This window comes from Bufo gargarizans, chromosome 2 (genome assembly GCF_014858855.1).
Source record: "Bufo gargarizans isolate SCDJY-AF-19 chromosome 2, ASM1485885v1, whole genome shotgun sequence".
Classification (NCBI taxonomy): domain Eukaryota; kingdom Metazoa; phylum Chordata; class Amphibia; order Anura; family Bufonidae; genus Bufo; species Bufo gargarizans.
Genome location: NC_058081.1, coordinates 581,678,280 through 581,694,774, shown reverse-complemented (window position 1 = coordinate 581,694,774; position 16,495 = coordinate 581,678,280). Strand labels below are relative to the sequence as shown.

General features: G+C 43.0%; 1 long non-coding RNA gene across 1 annotated transcript in view; it reads left to right on the top strand.

The window, feature by feature from the left end:
* The first annotated feature begins 3,801 nt into the window (after positions 1-3,801).
* LOC122926754 overlaps positions 3,802-16,495 on the top strand; it is a 266,580-nt gene continuing 253,886 nt past the window's right edge. The window contains exon 1 of the long non-coding RNA XR_006387711.1: positions 3,802-3,936. This is a non-coding gene — a long non-coding RNA (uncharacterized LOC122926754). The remainder of the gene's footprint in view (positions 3,937-16,495) is intronic.

The following is a 16,495-nucleotide window of genomic DNA, read 5'->3' as shown; positions in this document are numbered from 1 at the left end:
TTATACAAGTGAAAGGTCCTCTTTAAATTAAATGAAATTTTGTGAAATACAGTGAATCTGTAAAACCCTGCTGTTTCTAGGCTTAGGAGTCCAGTGGGCAGTCCTGACACCGCCCAGTTGATTTCTAAGCCTAGAAAAAGAAGGGATATAAATGAACAAAATACAAGTTATACAGATTTTTTTCCCCCACAGAACTATAAATCAGTCCGCTCGGCTCCCCCTGCTCTATAACAGGCTGCCTGCAGATAGGACTGTATTATACAACACGACATGTTCCCTTTAATGCTAGGAGGACGTCTTGTAATAAAGCATCTAGTTCCTGACCTGATGTCAGATCCTGACAATTGAAGGTGAGGCTTCTGTGGTCCTACCACTGATTCTGTGAATAGTGTGATATTGTGACAAAGACGTGTTTTATAAATCAGTGTATGGACATGTAATAGTTCCTCTTTTCCAGCGTAATCTTTTATTCTTTGTAAGAACAGGTTGTAGATTACAGGTCATTGCCCTGGCCCAACCCACACCTGTATTGAATACCTGCTTATGCATTTTCCAACAATAGGAATACACAACAGGTTCAGTTTTTCTATTTTCCCATCCCTTTTCATTCTCTGATGGAATCTTCATGGAATACTGTCCTGAACTACTCTAATGTGTGTGGCTGAAAAGACACAGATAGGCCATTGATATCAGGGGTCAGACTCTCGAAGAAGGCGATGCAAGCACTATGGTCTCTTTACTGTTTACATCGCTAGTCCTTCTAGCTGTCTCGAATTTAGGGTGACAGTGCCGGATTTCAGTCTCACAGTCTCAGGATGGCAGAGGTATGTCCCTCTTTCAACTACGGTATATGTCAGAGGGGTTGTCCTGAGCACAGAGACACGGTTGAATGCAGTGGTGAAGCAGGGAGCCGTCAGCTCCCGGCTCCACCATTCCCTGCCCGGTACTCTCCCCATCAACAGGCGAGATGAAGTGACATCATCACGCCTGCTGGGCTTAGAAAGCAAGCTCACAGGTTGGGAGATGTTGAGATGTGCTCTCCTATAGCGATGCTGCATTTATATAGTTTTTGTCATGTTTTAATACTTTCAAGACAATAAAAAACTTTGGAAAAAAAAATCTTTGCATCACCATATTCTGACACCCATAATGTTTTATATATTTATCTATGGACCCATTTTTATTGACACTATTTGGGGGTATGTATGACTTTATAATCACTTTTTATTCAATGCTTTGGGAGACAAAGGCAAACGTAAACTTTACATTTGGCCATTTTTTCGGTAACAGCATTCACCACGGACCATACATACTTTTATATTTTAATATAGTTTGGACATTTTTTGTTTATTCATTTGTATATGTAAAATAGGGATACACGCGTGATTTGAGTTTTTTTTTTTTTGTCTTCCTATGGGACTTGAACATGCAATCATTAGATTGATGATACCATAGACTGCACTGTATGGTTAGAATTGTTATATTACTATAAATAGGAACTCTACTATGGCAGGCCTGGGAGCCTTCACAAAGCTACCAGATACCATAGGAATCAAATAGCCATTTGGTTACTAGAGGCGGCTTGCTCCTGGGGAATGACCACTTAGATCAGGGCCAGGGTCTCAAGCTCAGCCAGATATATGGCCCACACCTAGAAAAAAATTCCAATTGATGGGCCATGTTCATTTAAAATAGAATATGGCACCACATACCTAATACATCCAGTGATGTCTCCTCTAATGTACACATTCTCTTTCCTCATCTTCTCTATTTGAATTACTTCTTTCAGCTGCATCTCATTTCTGCAGAGTTCTACTGACATTTTAAATTCTTTTTTCATCATCCTTCCCCTCCTGGTGCCCCAACATTGACATCCTTCTGCCCCAGCAATATTATGGCTACTGTGCTCCCCAGTGCCCACAAACACTATACTGCAGAAATAACAGTGCCATATAGATAGGCCCTCCCCAACAGCAATAGTGCTCCCAGCCTGGCCTTAATAGTAATTGTGCCCTCTACAGTACCCCAAATAGTGGCAATGCTCCCCAATTAGTTGTAGTGCCCTCCATACTGTGCTCAATAATAATAATGCCCCCCACAGTACCCCCCGTTGTTATAGTAGCACTATAGTGCCACCAATAGAAATAAGGGTACTTTCACACTAGCGGTATAAATAACTGATCAGTTTTATCCTAATGCATTCTGATTGGAGAGCAATCCGGCCCGGTCCCGAGTGTTCTGGCAAAACGGATCTGGCATTGCGGTCTGCACATGCTCCGACTGCAAAAAATGTGAAAAAAGTAAATGCCAAATCAGTTTTTACGGATAAGACAGATCCAGCATTTCAATGTATCTTTCATACGGATCAGGATCCTGATCCGTCTGACAAATGCTATCAGTTTGCATGCCGCAAGTGTGAAAGTACCCTTAGGCCTCCTATAGTGCCCCCAACAGTAACAAGGCCCCTGTATAAGGCACCCCTTTATAGCCCCCAGTAGTAATAAGGTCGATCTATAAGGAACCCCTATAGACCCCAAAGTAGCAATAAAGCCCCCTATAGTGTCCCCAGTAGTTATAATGCCCCCTAGAGTTCCTCCAGTATTTATAAAACCTCCAAGTATTGTAGTTCTAATGCCTTTCTGTAATCAGGGGTTTTCTGTGACAGGGAACTGATTTTTTTTAGTTCCCTGTCATAGTACAGGACCGGGCTGTCATTGTGACAGTCCGATCCTGATGATGGCACCGTGCGCAGAAGTGCACAGTGCCATCAAACCCAACGTGTAAATGGATGGGCTGTTTATTTATGAGACGTGGTGGGGAAGGGGTTAAAAACCTGGGCTTTCTAATCAGGAGTATGGGAACTATGCCTTAGGGCTCATGCACACAAAAGTATTTTTCTTCTGTTTCCGTTCTGTTTTTTTACAGGTTCATATACTGAACTATTCATTTCTTCATTTCAATAGGGCTTTTAAAAAATCGGCAAAAAAAATAGAACATGTCCTATCCTTGTCCGTTGTGCGGACTAGTACAGGCATTGTTACAATGAAACCGCAAAAAAAAACTGTGCAACACGGACATCATTAGGATTTTTGCGGATCTGTGTTCGCGGACCACAAAATACATACGGTCGTGTGCATGAGCCCTTAGGCCTTATTCACACATCTGTGTCCGAGATGAAATCCGTGATAAGATGGTCAGTTATTCATCCGTGAAGATTTCCGTGAAAGATCCGTGTTTGGTCTGTGAGTCCATTTTTTGCTCTTTCCGTGTGTCATCCGTATTCCACTGAAGTTAATTTTCAGAACATACATGGTCTGTGAAACACAGATGGCGTCCTGATGTCCATGTTAGGTCCGTGTTTTTTGTGGGCCCTTAAACTATAATAGGACAAAATAGAGCCTGGACAGCACACATCCGTGAGTCACTGACGGGTGAATAAGGCCTTATATGTGTCGCTAAAGCAGTTGCTGTGGAACAACAGGTCCCATCATGTCCTCCCAGCCATCAGTTACCTGTGTGCTGCTGATATCTGCAGATAAACTATATCCAGAAGCTTTCATTACTCGTGGCTTTACGTTAGAAACATAGGAAAAAAAAGATCTTTTACAGGTTCTCTCTGCATGGCTGAGCGGTGAATAATGTAGGAAGACCCGGGCCCCCTCCCAAAGCCTTAGTTAAAAATTATTCAATGAAAAATTCCTGGCCTGGAAAGCAAAGAGAGAACACTACTGTACCAGGCAAAGATTTTCACCAACAATCCATACCCCGGCCAAGGCGAGAGATAACAGACGCTGACAAACTCTCAGTGAAAAACAGCTCGTTACTAGCGGAACAGACACTACTCCCAAACTTGCTGAGAGGATCCTAATATCACTTTATGGAAATCAGGCCTCACAATGGAGTCACTCACCTCCCGGGGACACGGCTGGAAATAAGGTAATCTTTACACAGTGTTATCAATATCTAATAGATCATCAGAAAGTCTGATGTAACTGCAGATAAAGTCGATCGGATCAGTTCCCTGAGATGCCTAGGAGGCCTTTATATCGCCACGTAGGCTGTGTGGTAGTATACGCCGGGCCTCGTGTATTGTGTCGCAAGTTGGACACTGCTGTGAGGGAATCCTGCACTCCGCACTTATCATATATATATATATATATATATATATATACATGTAGGCCTCATTCAGACGGGCATAGTGTACCTGTCTTTAGCTATATGTATTCTGGATGAACACCTAGCCCCCTCCTCATGGTTCTAGGGCTCAGTCTTGAGTGTGTATACTTGCACGTATACAATACAATACCTAAAACAGTCTAAAATCTAGCTTCCCTGACTGTGGTAGTGTACTCCAGGGGGACATGCCATGTTTCTGTGGGGTCCTTGCTGTTCTTTACATAGGCAGCACATTGCCTGAACATAGCCTCAGAAGCTCCTTTGCCCCCCCCACCTACCACATGCTTATACTGGTGTCTTCTCACAGGTCTTTGTGTCCCTCAAGACACCTTGGCCCAGGTGCGACTGCTGCCTCTGTATCCCTAGTAGCTAGGTCCCTGTTAATTTGTTTGAATAGTGGGTAGGAATGTCATGTTAATATTGCTCACCGTGGGATTTTACATATGACATTGGTTTCCGCACGTCAGACCATGAGTCATTCATTTTTGGAAGGTCACCTTGCACGTTATTATATTTGCAGATAATTGCTATTTTTGGACTTTTGTGCAGTAACCACTTTATAGTGAAGATCCCTTAGATGCATGCCGTATTAAACACTAGTACATTTACAACATTAGATGAATGTGCTGTAATTATAGCAAAGATAAGTGATCTGTATAGTGTATGTCACTTGTGCCTCGAAGGGGTTTTCTGGTTTGCATCCACACCTTATAAAATTAGTCTCTGTAATTTTGTAATGTATTTCTTTTACATTAATGGCTCCTGTGTTCCGTTCTGGGCTGTGGTCATATAACCATGTCCATGCAGCTCTTTCTTATTTTCTATGATGTCATGTCCGTGGGCGTGTCTAAACTGGAATCGGGGCAGTGATAGGGGATTGTCTATGTTACTAGCTGGGCATTTTTAGGGGCGGTGTTGGAGCTATGGCAGGGAATGGAGACGGTCATCATGGGTTTGGTTGGATACAGCAACAGAAAGTGCCACCTATAAGATGGAAACAAGCCAGATGGTAAAAACGGATCAGGAGCATCCAAATAAAAAAAAACATGGGGAAGATGTACATGAGGTAAGCAATTATATAAGCATAAATCTTAGTCCATAGTAATCCAGGAAAACCGCTTGAAGGCCTCATGCACATGAGAAGTTTTGGTCTTAGTCCAATCCACATTTTTTGCGGTTTGGAAGCGGAGACATTTATTTCCATGGGACTGCATTTCTATGCACTGATGTCATTGCGCCTGCTGAGCAGAGCCACAAACAGCACAAACTAGAGGAGACCTGTACAGTGATATAGGCGTCATTATACTGTGTGGGGGCAAGAAGAGGACATGTGGGGATACTAAGCGGTTTAATATTGTGTGTGGGGCACTATACTTCATGTGGGCACTAAGAGAGCAAAAAACTATGTGGGGGTACTAAGGGGTTTTATACTGTTTGTAGGGGGCGCTAAGGGGGCATTTTACTGTGTGTGGGGGCACTAAAGTGTCATCATATTCTGTGAGGGCACTAAAGGAATATCATACTGTGTGGGGGTGCTAAAAATGTATTATACTGTGTGGAGAGCACTAAGAAGGCAATATCACTGTGTGTCACCCAAAGAAGGGCACTGCAGTGTGTAACAGCGGCTGCTGTGCACCGCTGTTCCCCTGCTTACCGCCGCAGTCCCGGGTGCCGTGTTCAGCGGTGCTTCCCATCCTGGGCTCTGTCCCTGTGGGTGCTGTTGTTCTGGGATCCACTCCACAGTTTGCGCTCAGCCCTGCCCACAGCATGCTTGCTGTTTGCTTCCTGCAGCACTTCCTTAAGGGCCGGCGCGCCTCACGTCCTGGACTTTATGAGTTAGGTCATGTGACCTCGCTGACCTATCCTAGCCCTCCTGCGCATATATAGATGGGTCAGCCCCCTTCCCAGATGCCTCAGTGTCAAGGACCTTGTGCCCTGCTAAGGTTCCTGTTTTCAGCTTGTGTTCTTGTGTTCCTGACTCGTATCTATATTCCTGGACTCTGCTACCTGTTATATCCCTACCTGCTTGCCTTGACTCTCCTGTTGCCAACCCGGATTGCCTGACTTGTACCTGTGCTGCCTGCCCTGACCTTTTGGCTGTCTGACTACACCTCTGCCTCATCTTTTTGTCCTGCACCTCTGGTACCTTTCTCAGGTACCTCCTGGTCTGCTTGGACCAGCTGCCTTGTGTGCCTATCCTCCTCAAGAGGTAGCGACCTGGTGTTCCCCTCAGGAAAGTCTATCTCCACCATCAGGGGTACTGTGAAGATCCAGGGGTTCACTAAGACAGCGCCCTTAGAGGAGGTAGGACATGTGGCACAATGGGTTCGCACCCGCTGGTTTGTGACATGGTGCCTTGAAAAATTATTCATGCCCCTTCAACTTTGCCACATTTTTTCACATTACACCCACAAGCTTAAATTTATTTTATTGGGATTTTTTTGTGATAAATCAACACAAAGTGTGAAGTGAGAAGAAAATGATACATAGTTTTCAAAAAAATGTATAAATAAAAGTCTAAAAAGTGTGGTAACATAGTAACATAGTAACATACAGTCATGTGAAAAAATTAGGACACCCTTTGAAAGCATGTGGTTTTTTGTAACATTTTTAATAAAAGGTTATTTCATCTCCGTTTCAACAATACAGAGAGATTAAAGTAATCCAACTAAACAAAGAAAACTGAAGAAAAGTCTTTTCAAGATCTTCTGTAAATGTCATTCTACAAAAATGCCTATTCTAACTGAGGAAAAAGATAGGACACCCTTGCCCCTAATAGCGAGTGTTACCTCCTTTGGTTCTTGTAGCCATCTACCAGTCTTCGACATCGGTCTGAGGAAATTTTACCCCACTCCTCAATGCAGAACTTTTTCAGCTGTGAGATGTTTGAGGGGTTTCTTGCACGTACAGCCCTTTTCAAGTCACCCCACAGCATCTCAATGGGATTCGAATCTGGACTTTGACTTGGCCATTCCAGGACTCTCCATTTCTTCTTTTTCAGCCAATCTTTGGTTGATTTACTAGTATGTTTTGGGTCATTGTCATGTTGCATGGTCCAGTTCCGCTTCAGCTTTAATTTTCTAACTGATGGTCTCACATGTTCTTCAAGCACCTTCTGATACACAGTAGAATTCATCGTGGATTCTATGATGGTGAGCTGACCAGGTCCTGCTGCAGCAAAGCAGCCCCAAACCATGACACTTCCACCTCCATGCTTCACAGTTGGTATGAGGTTCTTTTCTTGGAATGCTGTGTTTGGTTTACGCCAAACATGTCCTCTGCTGTTGTGTCCAAATAATTCAATTTTGGACTCATCTGTCCAAAGAACATTATTCCAGAAGTCCTGGTCTTTGTCAACTTTATCTCTGGCAAATGTCAGTCTGGCCTCGATGTTTCTCTTGGAAAGCAAAGGTTTCCTCCTTGCACACCTCCCATGCAAGTTAAACTTGTACAGTCTCTTTCTGATTGTAGAGGCATGTACTTCTACATCAACAGTAGCCAGAGCCTGCTGTAGTTCTCGAGATGACACTTTAGGGTTTTTGGAGACCGCTTTTAGCATCTTGCGGTCTGCTCTTGGGGTGAACTTGCTGGGGCGACCAGTCCTGGGCATGTTGGCAGTTGTTTTGAAAGCCCTCCACTTGTAGACTATCTTCCGGACAGTGGAATGGCTGATTTCAAAATCTTTTGAGATCTTTTTAAATCCCTTCCCAGACTCATAGGCTGCTACAATCTTTTTTCTGAAGTCCTCTGACAGCTCTTTTGCTCTCACCATGGTGCTCACTCTCACTTCAACAGTCAGGAGCACACCAAACTAAATGTCTGAGGTTTAAATAGGGCAAGCCTCATTCAACATGCAGAGTAACGATCTACTAATTATGTGCACCTGGTGTGATATACCTGTGTGAGATCTGAGCCAATTTAAGAGGGAATACATGTGAGGGTGTCCTATCTTTTTCCTCAGTTAGAATAGGCATTTTTGTAGAATGACATTTACAGAAGATCTTGAAAAGACTTTTCTTCAGTTTTCTTTGTTTAGTTGGATTACTTTAATCTCTCTGTATTGTTGAAACGGAGATGAAATAACCTTTTATTAAAAATGTTACAAAAAACCACATGCTTTCAAAGGGTGTCCTAATTTTTTCACATGACTGTAGTACATAAGGCCGAAAAAAGACATTTGTCTATCCAGTTTGGCCTGTAATCCTGCAAGTTGATCCAGAGGAAGGCAAAAAAAAACTTGTGAGGTAGAAGCCAATTTTCCTCACTTTAGGGGAATAAAAAAATTCCTTCCAGACTCCAATCAGGCAATCAGACTAACTCCCTGGATCAACGATCTCTCTCTAGTAGCTATAGCCTGTAATATTATTACGCTCCAGAAATACATCCAGGTCCCTCTTGAATTCCTTTATTGTACTCACCATCACCACCTCCTCAGGCAGAGAGTTCCATAGTCTCACTGCTCTTACCGTAAAGAATCCTCTTCTATGTTTGTGTACAAACCTTCTTTCCTCCAGAAGCAGAGGATGTCCCCTCGTCACAGTCACAGTCCTGGGGATAAATAGATGATGGGAGAGATCTCTGTACTGACCCCTGATATATTTATACATATTAATTAGATCTCCCCTCAGACATCTTTTTTCTAAAGTGAATAACCCTAATTTTGATAATCTTTCAGGGTACTGTAGTTGCCCCATTCCAGTTATTACTTTAGTTGCCCTCCTCTGGACCCTCTCCAGCTCTGCTATGTCTGCTTTGTTCACTGGAGCCCAGAACTGTACACAGTACTCCATGTGTGGTCTGACTAATGATTTGGTGAGCATTTGTATTTAGCCCCCTGTACTCTAATATCACAAAATAAAATCAAGTGTAACCAATTGCCTAATTAGTAAATAGAGTGCAGCTGTGTATAATTTATTATCAGTATAACTACAGCTGTTTTGTGAAGGCCTAAGGTTTATTAGAGAACGTAATTGATCAAACCGAATCATGAAAACCAAGGAACACACCAGACAGGTCAGGGATAAAGTTTTGGAGAACTGTAAAGCAGGGTTAGGTTATAAAATAAAATATCCCAAGCTCTGATCATCTCACATAGCATTGTTCAATCTATCACCCAAAAATGGAGTATCGCACAGCCGCAAAACTACCAAGAGATGACTAAACCTAAACTGATGGCAATGGCAAGGAGACTACAAATTAGAGAAGCATCCGAGAGGCACTTGGTCATTCTGGAGTTGGTGCAGAGATCCACAGCTCAGGTGGGAGAATCTGTCCACAGGACAACTATTAGTCGTGTTCTCCACAAATCTGGCATTTATGGAAGAGTGGCCATTTTTGAAAGCAAGTCATAAGAAGTCCCTTTTGCAGTTTGCCCCAGCCATGTAGGGGCACAGCAAACATGTGGAAGAAGGTGCTCTGGTAATATGAGACCAAAGTTAAACTTTTTGCCGAAATGTGCATGTGCCTTCAGCTGCCAAGCGCACATATAACAGGTCAGCCAGTTTCATAGGTACAAATCTGCTGACAGATGCCCTTTAACTGCTTTACACCTATCTAGGGCTTTCAGCTGTTTTGAGTGGTCAAACTGCTGACAGTCTCCCTTTTCTTAATTGCTAGTTTTGAAGGATCAAAACTGCTGACAGCCTCCCTTTAATTGTTTGTTAGGCAGTAAGGAATTAATCAGCGCAGCATTTCAGATTTTTTTAAAGATGAAAACTGAGTGAACATGCACTCTAAGTGTGCCTTAAGGCCCCTTGCACACGGGCGTTGTGGGAAAATGTGCGGGTGCGTTACGGGAACACCCGCGATTTTTCTGCGCGAGTGCAAAACATTGTAATGCGTTTTGCACTCGCGTGAAAAAAATCGCGCATGTTTGGTACCCAAACTCGAACTTCTTAACAGAAGTTCGGGTTTGGGATCGGGGTTGTGTAGATTGTATTATTTACCCTTATAACATGGTTATAAGGGAAAATAATAGCATTCTGAATATAGAATGCATAGTAAAATAGCGCTGGAGGGGTTAAAAAAATAAATAAAAATTATTTAACTCACCTTAGTACACTTGTTCGCGTAGCCGGCATCTCCTTCTGTCTCCTTTGCTGAACAGGACCTGGGGTGAGCATTCATTACATGAACAGGACTTGTGATGACGTCACTCCGGTCATCACATGGTCCGTCACATGATCTTTTACCATGGTGATGGATCATGTGATGGAACATGTGATGACAGGAGTGACGTCATCACAGGTCCTGTTCATGTAATTAATGCTCACCCCAGGTCCTGTTCAGCAAACGAGACAGAAGGAGATGCCGGGCTACGCGAACAAGTGGACTAAGGTGAGTTAAATAATAATAATTATTTTTTTAACCCCTCCAGTGCTATTTGACTATGCATTCTGTATCCAGAATGCTATTATTTTCCCTTATAACCATGTTATAAGGGAAAATAATAATGATCGGGTCTTCATCCCGTGTGTGAAAATCGCACCGCATCCGCCCTTGCTTGCGGATGCTTGCGATTTTCACGCAACCCCATTCACTTCTATGGGGCCTGTGTTGCGTGGATTATCGCACCGCAACGCACAAAGAGGAGCATGCTCCGATTTTCATGCAACGCATAAGTGATGCGTGAAAATCACTGCTCATGTGAACAGACCTATAGAAATGAATGGGTCGGTATTCAGTGCGGGTGCAATGCGTTCAACTCACGCATCGCATGCACGCGGAATACTCGCCCATGTGAAAGGGGCCTAACTGATATTTATTAGGATACTTTCACACTTGCAGCAGAGGATTCCAGCAGGCATTCCAGACGCAAACGGATGCATTTTTCAGACGGTTCTGGATGCGGATCCATCTGACAAATGCATTGCAATACCGGATCCATCTTTCCGGTTGTCATCCGGAAAAACGGATCCGGTATTTATCTGTTTCACATTTTTTATTTATTTTATTTTTATTTTACTTAATTTCGATTTTATTGAAGTTTTTTTGGTACAACCAAAGCAAAGGTATGCACATATTCAAACAGTGTGAACAATTCAAGTATGGTGTCCACAGAATCGCAGTGGGAATACATACTCATCATTACACAGTACTAGTCATGAGTAAGTATGAATCAAACACAACTAGATGGGTTTGTGAATTCTAAGAACAAATAGACAGACAAGACATCAGACAAGGGAACAGGGGGGAGGAAAGGATGGGGGGAGGGTACATTCTCTGATGAGGCAGTTAAATTTGCGCATCACGGAATGCGGTTGAAGAGCGAAAGGTTTCCCAGGGGCCCCATATCATCACATATCGCGTGACATCTACAGGCGTAACACTAATGAGGTCTTCCAACCTCTGGTACAAAGCGATTTCATCGAACCACTCCTCAGGCGAGGGGGGAGAGACGGTTTTCCAGTGTCTAGGAATCACTGCTTTCGCTGCCTGAACCATGTACGTTAAGAGGGACTTCTTATATGCTGGAACATTTAGGACACTGTCGAACAGCAAGAGGGCTTCTGGGGAATTCTGGATGGGGACACCTGTGACCTCCTTAATCGTTCTATGAACGAAGTCCCAGAAAGGTCGCTGGCCAGTGCAGTTCCACCAAATGTGGATCATCGTGCCTTCCTCCTTGAGGCATCTCCAGCAACGGTCCGACACCGTCGGGAACCATTTGTGGAGCAATGCCGGTACTCTGTACCATCTGGAAATAATTTTGTAACTCGTTTCCTGAGCTTTGGCAGAGATCGTAGATTTGTGTGCTAGAAGGAAGCACCTGTTCCACTGGGCCGGGGCATACTGATTCCCCAAATTCCGCTCCCAGGCTTGACAATATGGAGGAAGGCATGAGGACCGCTGTTGTATCAGTAGCTTATATATCGCGGATATGGGGTGTGGGGTCCCTGAGGGAGAAACACACATCCGCTCAAACTCAGTGAGCTTTCTGCCCAGCGCATGGGTTCTACTTAAAGAGGCATAGAAGTGCTGAAGCTGCAGGTATTCAAAGGAATTACGGGTCAGTGGGGTCTCTAAAATCTGGGACAAGGGCTTAAGTGTGGGACCAGAGACTACCTGGCAGAACCTGATCGGTCGGGATCTCGTACCCTGAAGAAAGTGCTTGGGTGAGTGCCCTGGAGGGAATCTAGGGTGATCAGTGACTGGTACCAGGGGGCCTTTAGGATCAATCAGCGAGGTAGGGCGACCGATGGACGCCAAAGTTACAAATGTATGATGGGCAGAGAAAGACAATCGCGACAACGTTGGGCGCGGGGAGCCTACTAGCCATGGGAGGGTTGATACCGAACACAACGAGGTGTCATTTGCAATTCGTACCCACGCCTTAGTACTATTAGTACGCGTCAGGTCTAGCAGTCGGGCATAGGCTGCTGTTCCACATTTTTAAAGTTCTGCGCATGTGCAGACCGCAAAACCAGATCAGTTTTTCCAGAAAACTTGGGGCCGGATCCGGCATTAATGCTTTTCAATGGAAAATAATGCCGGATGCATACTGAACGGAATGCTCACCATTCAGAATGCATTAGGATAAAACTGATCAGTTTTTTCTGATATTGAGCTCCTGTGACGGAACTCAATACCGGAAAACAAAAACGCTAGTGTGAAAGTACCCTTACTTCCCAAAATGATATAGCCATGCATTGTTTCAGATGGGAAAATCCCCTGCTCTGGCACAAAATGATCTCATCTAGTATCAGGTGCTGAGGAGAAGGGCTGATGTCATACATCCGTATAGCTGATCAGTGTGAGACACACCTGGGAGACTACGGTGACTCTGCAATAAGGAAATGGTGATGTTTATTCAGGGAAAATCAATAGGATTACATTTTAACTGGACAAGCTTTGCACTGCCAGTCTGTGACTTCTCTGGCCTAGATAATATTTGATGGCTGGAGTGGGAAACTTACATGAGCTGGCTACGTCTCCTAAGAACGCTGGTGACATGGACGACTAACTACCTGCCACTGTAATAAAGATCTTTAAAAAAAAAGTAAAATGAAATAATTAGAGCTGAGCGAACAAAGTGGAATTCGATCCGAATTTCAGGAAACATTTGATTTGCATCGTATCCGAGTTTCCTCACGCTTCGTGGTAACGAATCACATTTTTTCCTAAAATGGCTGCTGCACATGTTAGGACATGGAGCAAAGAACTCTGGGAACGAGGGTCACCCACAATGCCATGCATGCAGCCAATCAGCATCCAGCCAACCCTGTGATGTCACAGCCCTATATATAGCCTCAGACATCTTGGATTCAGCCATTTTCCACTGTAGTTAGTGCAGGGAGAGACCTGAGCAGGCACTAGGGACAGTGTTAGGAAAGACTTAATTGCGCTGAAAAAAATATTTACAAGTTCAGGTAAAGGATAGGGAAGCATCATCCACGCTGTAAAAGGAGAACAGGGTGCAATAGGTGCGATTTTATTACACCTTGCTGCACTTATTGGGGATCCAAATTGCTTTTAGCTTGTTTGCACTATATGATACATCACTAATTCCAGCAAACCTTGCTTGTGATTGGGGTGCAGGTTCTGTGATACAGTCATTTACGGGGTGTATTAATAGGAAAGATAGGAAAGATGCGTACGTCCTATTAGCCGTTCTGTGTTGATTTTACATTGTTTTACTTTTTTTTTAGGGGGGGTTTATTATTAGGAAAAAAAGGGAAAAATATATGTCATAATTGCTGTTCAGCGGTGAACTTACATTGTACTACAGCCATTTACGGGGTGTATTAATAGGAAAGATACATACGTCCTATTAGCCATCCTGCGTTGATTTTACATTGTTTTACTTTTTTTGGGGTGGGGGTGTTAATAGGGGAAAAAATAGGGGAAAAAATAAATAAATATATATATATACACACACACACAATAGAAAAAGTAAGGCAGCACCAACCTATAAACAATACTGCGGGTGCAATCTCAAAAGGGCAAGCTTACTCCAAAATCCAGTCCAAAAACTAGAGCAGAACTCCAGGATAATGTGGAAAATAATGGATTTATTCACCCATTGGTGACGCAACGTTTCGGCTCCAACATGAAGGCTTGAGAAAGGCTTCATGTTGGAGACGAAACGTTGCGTCACCAATGGGTGAATAAACCACTATTTTCCACATTATCCTGGAGTTCTGCTCTAGTTTTTGGACTATAAATATATATATATATACACATATATATGTCATAAGTGCCGTTCGATGGTGACGTTACATTGTACTACAGCCATTTACGTGGTGTAGAAAAAAATATATACGTACTTTACGTCCCATCACCCGTTCTGCTGTGAATTGTGATTGTTATATTTTTTGTTTTTGGGGTGTAAAAATAGGAAAAATAATTTGTCTTAATTGCCTTTCTGCCATGTAAATTTAGAGAGACAGTCTGACACTGCTAGATTTATCACAGTAGTAGATGACGGATGATAAATCTGGCGCTTTGTTAAACTGTTAGTCTAGCTTTACGCTACATCTTTGTAGTCTATACACAAAAGTGCCCCAAATATTTGGTGCACAAATTTTTGGAAGCACAATGTTGCCTCTAAGCCATATCTCTTTCCTGCTAAGCCATGCCCATTTGTTTGACAAGACTCAAAAAGTGTCTAGCAATGTCTAAAACAATAAATGTGGTATAAAGCCTGTATACCATTTTTTGCCACAAGTTGAGCCCATTTCTGGCACATGAGTATATAGAAACTGCAGCACTCACTGATCCATAAAAGCAATCCTTTATTTCATCTATTAGGACATAACAGAAATAGACCAGTTTCACAATAATGCTTCATTGTGGCCCTGATAGAGGAAAGCCCAACATGGGCTCCTAAGAGGGGTGTCCAGTAGATTACAAGTTTATATATAAGGGACAGAATGGGACAAAAAAGAATTATTCACCTCAATGATCCACTTCCATTGACATTCTAAATCTTTTAATAATCTTCTCCTGAAGGGTGATGACCGCTGCTGGGCATTTGTACATCGGTCCATCACTGATTAGACAATAATGGCATGGGCAATTGATACACCATTGCTGCCTATGGTGAACAAACCCATTTAAGAGAACATTATGATGTACCTCAAGTTACTGTCTTTTTTCTGCTACATGCAAAAATACTCCAAATCATATGCACATAAGACTCAGATGGAGGTGTATAGGTCTGATCTCAGATGGGTTTTCTATGGGTGCATTTGAGGCAACTGCCTTTAGGGACATCTGAGGTAGAACATCTGAGGTTATGGGTGGACACCTCTGGCCAAGACTGCATTCACACAAAAGTATTTTCAGTTTGTGTCCAATCCGTTTTTTTTGTGTATTGCACACAGACCCAATCATTTCTTTGGGGCCTCAAAAAATGTGGACAGCACCAGATGTCATCCATGTGCTGTCCACACATGGTGGAGCCGCAAATTATAGTACATGTCCTATTCTTGTCCGTTTTGAGGACAAGAATAGGCATTTTTACAATAGGGTCAGTGAAAAGTACGGGATACACATGGAAAACATCTGTATTTTGCGGATCTGCGATTTGTGGACCGTAAAACGGATATGGTTGTGTGAATGTAGCCTTAGACCTTTATTGGTGAACATCTGTTGCCAGTGCACTTAGAAGGGGTATGTGTGGTTGAGACACTTTAGAGGGACCTGTGTCACAGGAACTTAAGTGGGACTGACCGTGGCTGATGCATTTAATGAGTTGTTCCAGGACACTAATTTATCATCAAACCACAGAATAGTAAGGGAAAGATGCAAACACCCCTTAGCTATCAAATGCCAGTGGAGAAAAAAATGAAAGCATAAGATATCATAATACATCAATATGACATCATAATAATTTTATTATAACCTTATAAGGAATCATTATAATACACACATACATTATATACAATGGATGGGACATCAGTATCTGATCGGTGGAGGTCCAACACCTGGGACCCCCACAGATCAGCTGGTTAAGAGGGCACCAGCTCTTGTAGTGTCACCTCGGCTGTCTCAGCCCACCAAGCACAGTATTGTACATTGTATAGTGGCTGTACTTGGTATTGTGCTCAGCCCCATTCACCTCAATGGGACTGAGCTGGACTAGGCCATGTGACCGATGAATGTGATGTCGCTGGAAAACCATTACAAAAGCCATATGGCGGTCCTTCCCTTCTGAGCTGAGGTGTGCCCATATTACAGTTTACGACCACATATGAGGTGTTGCCATATTCAGGAAAACAATTTGTGGGGTACTTTTTCTCCTGTTACCTCTTGTGAAAATGTAAACTTTGGTGCTAAAGCAACAATTTATAGGAATAAATGAAATTCATTTTCACTG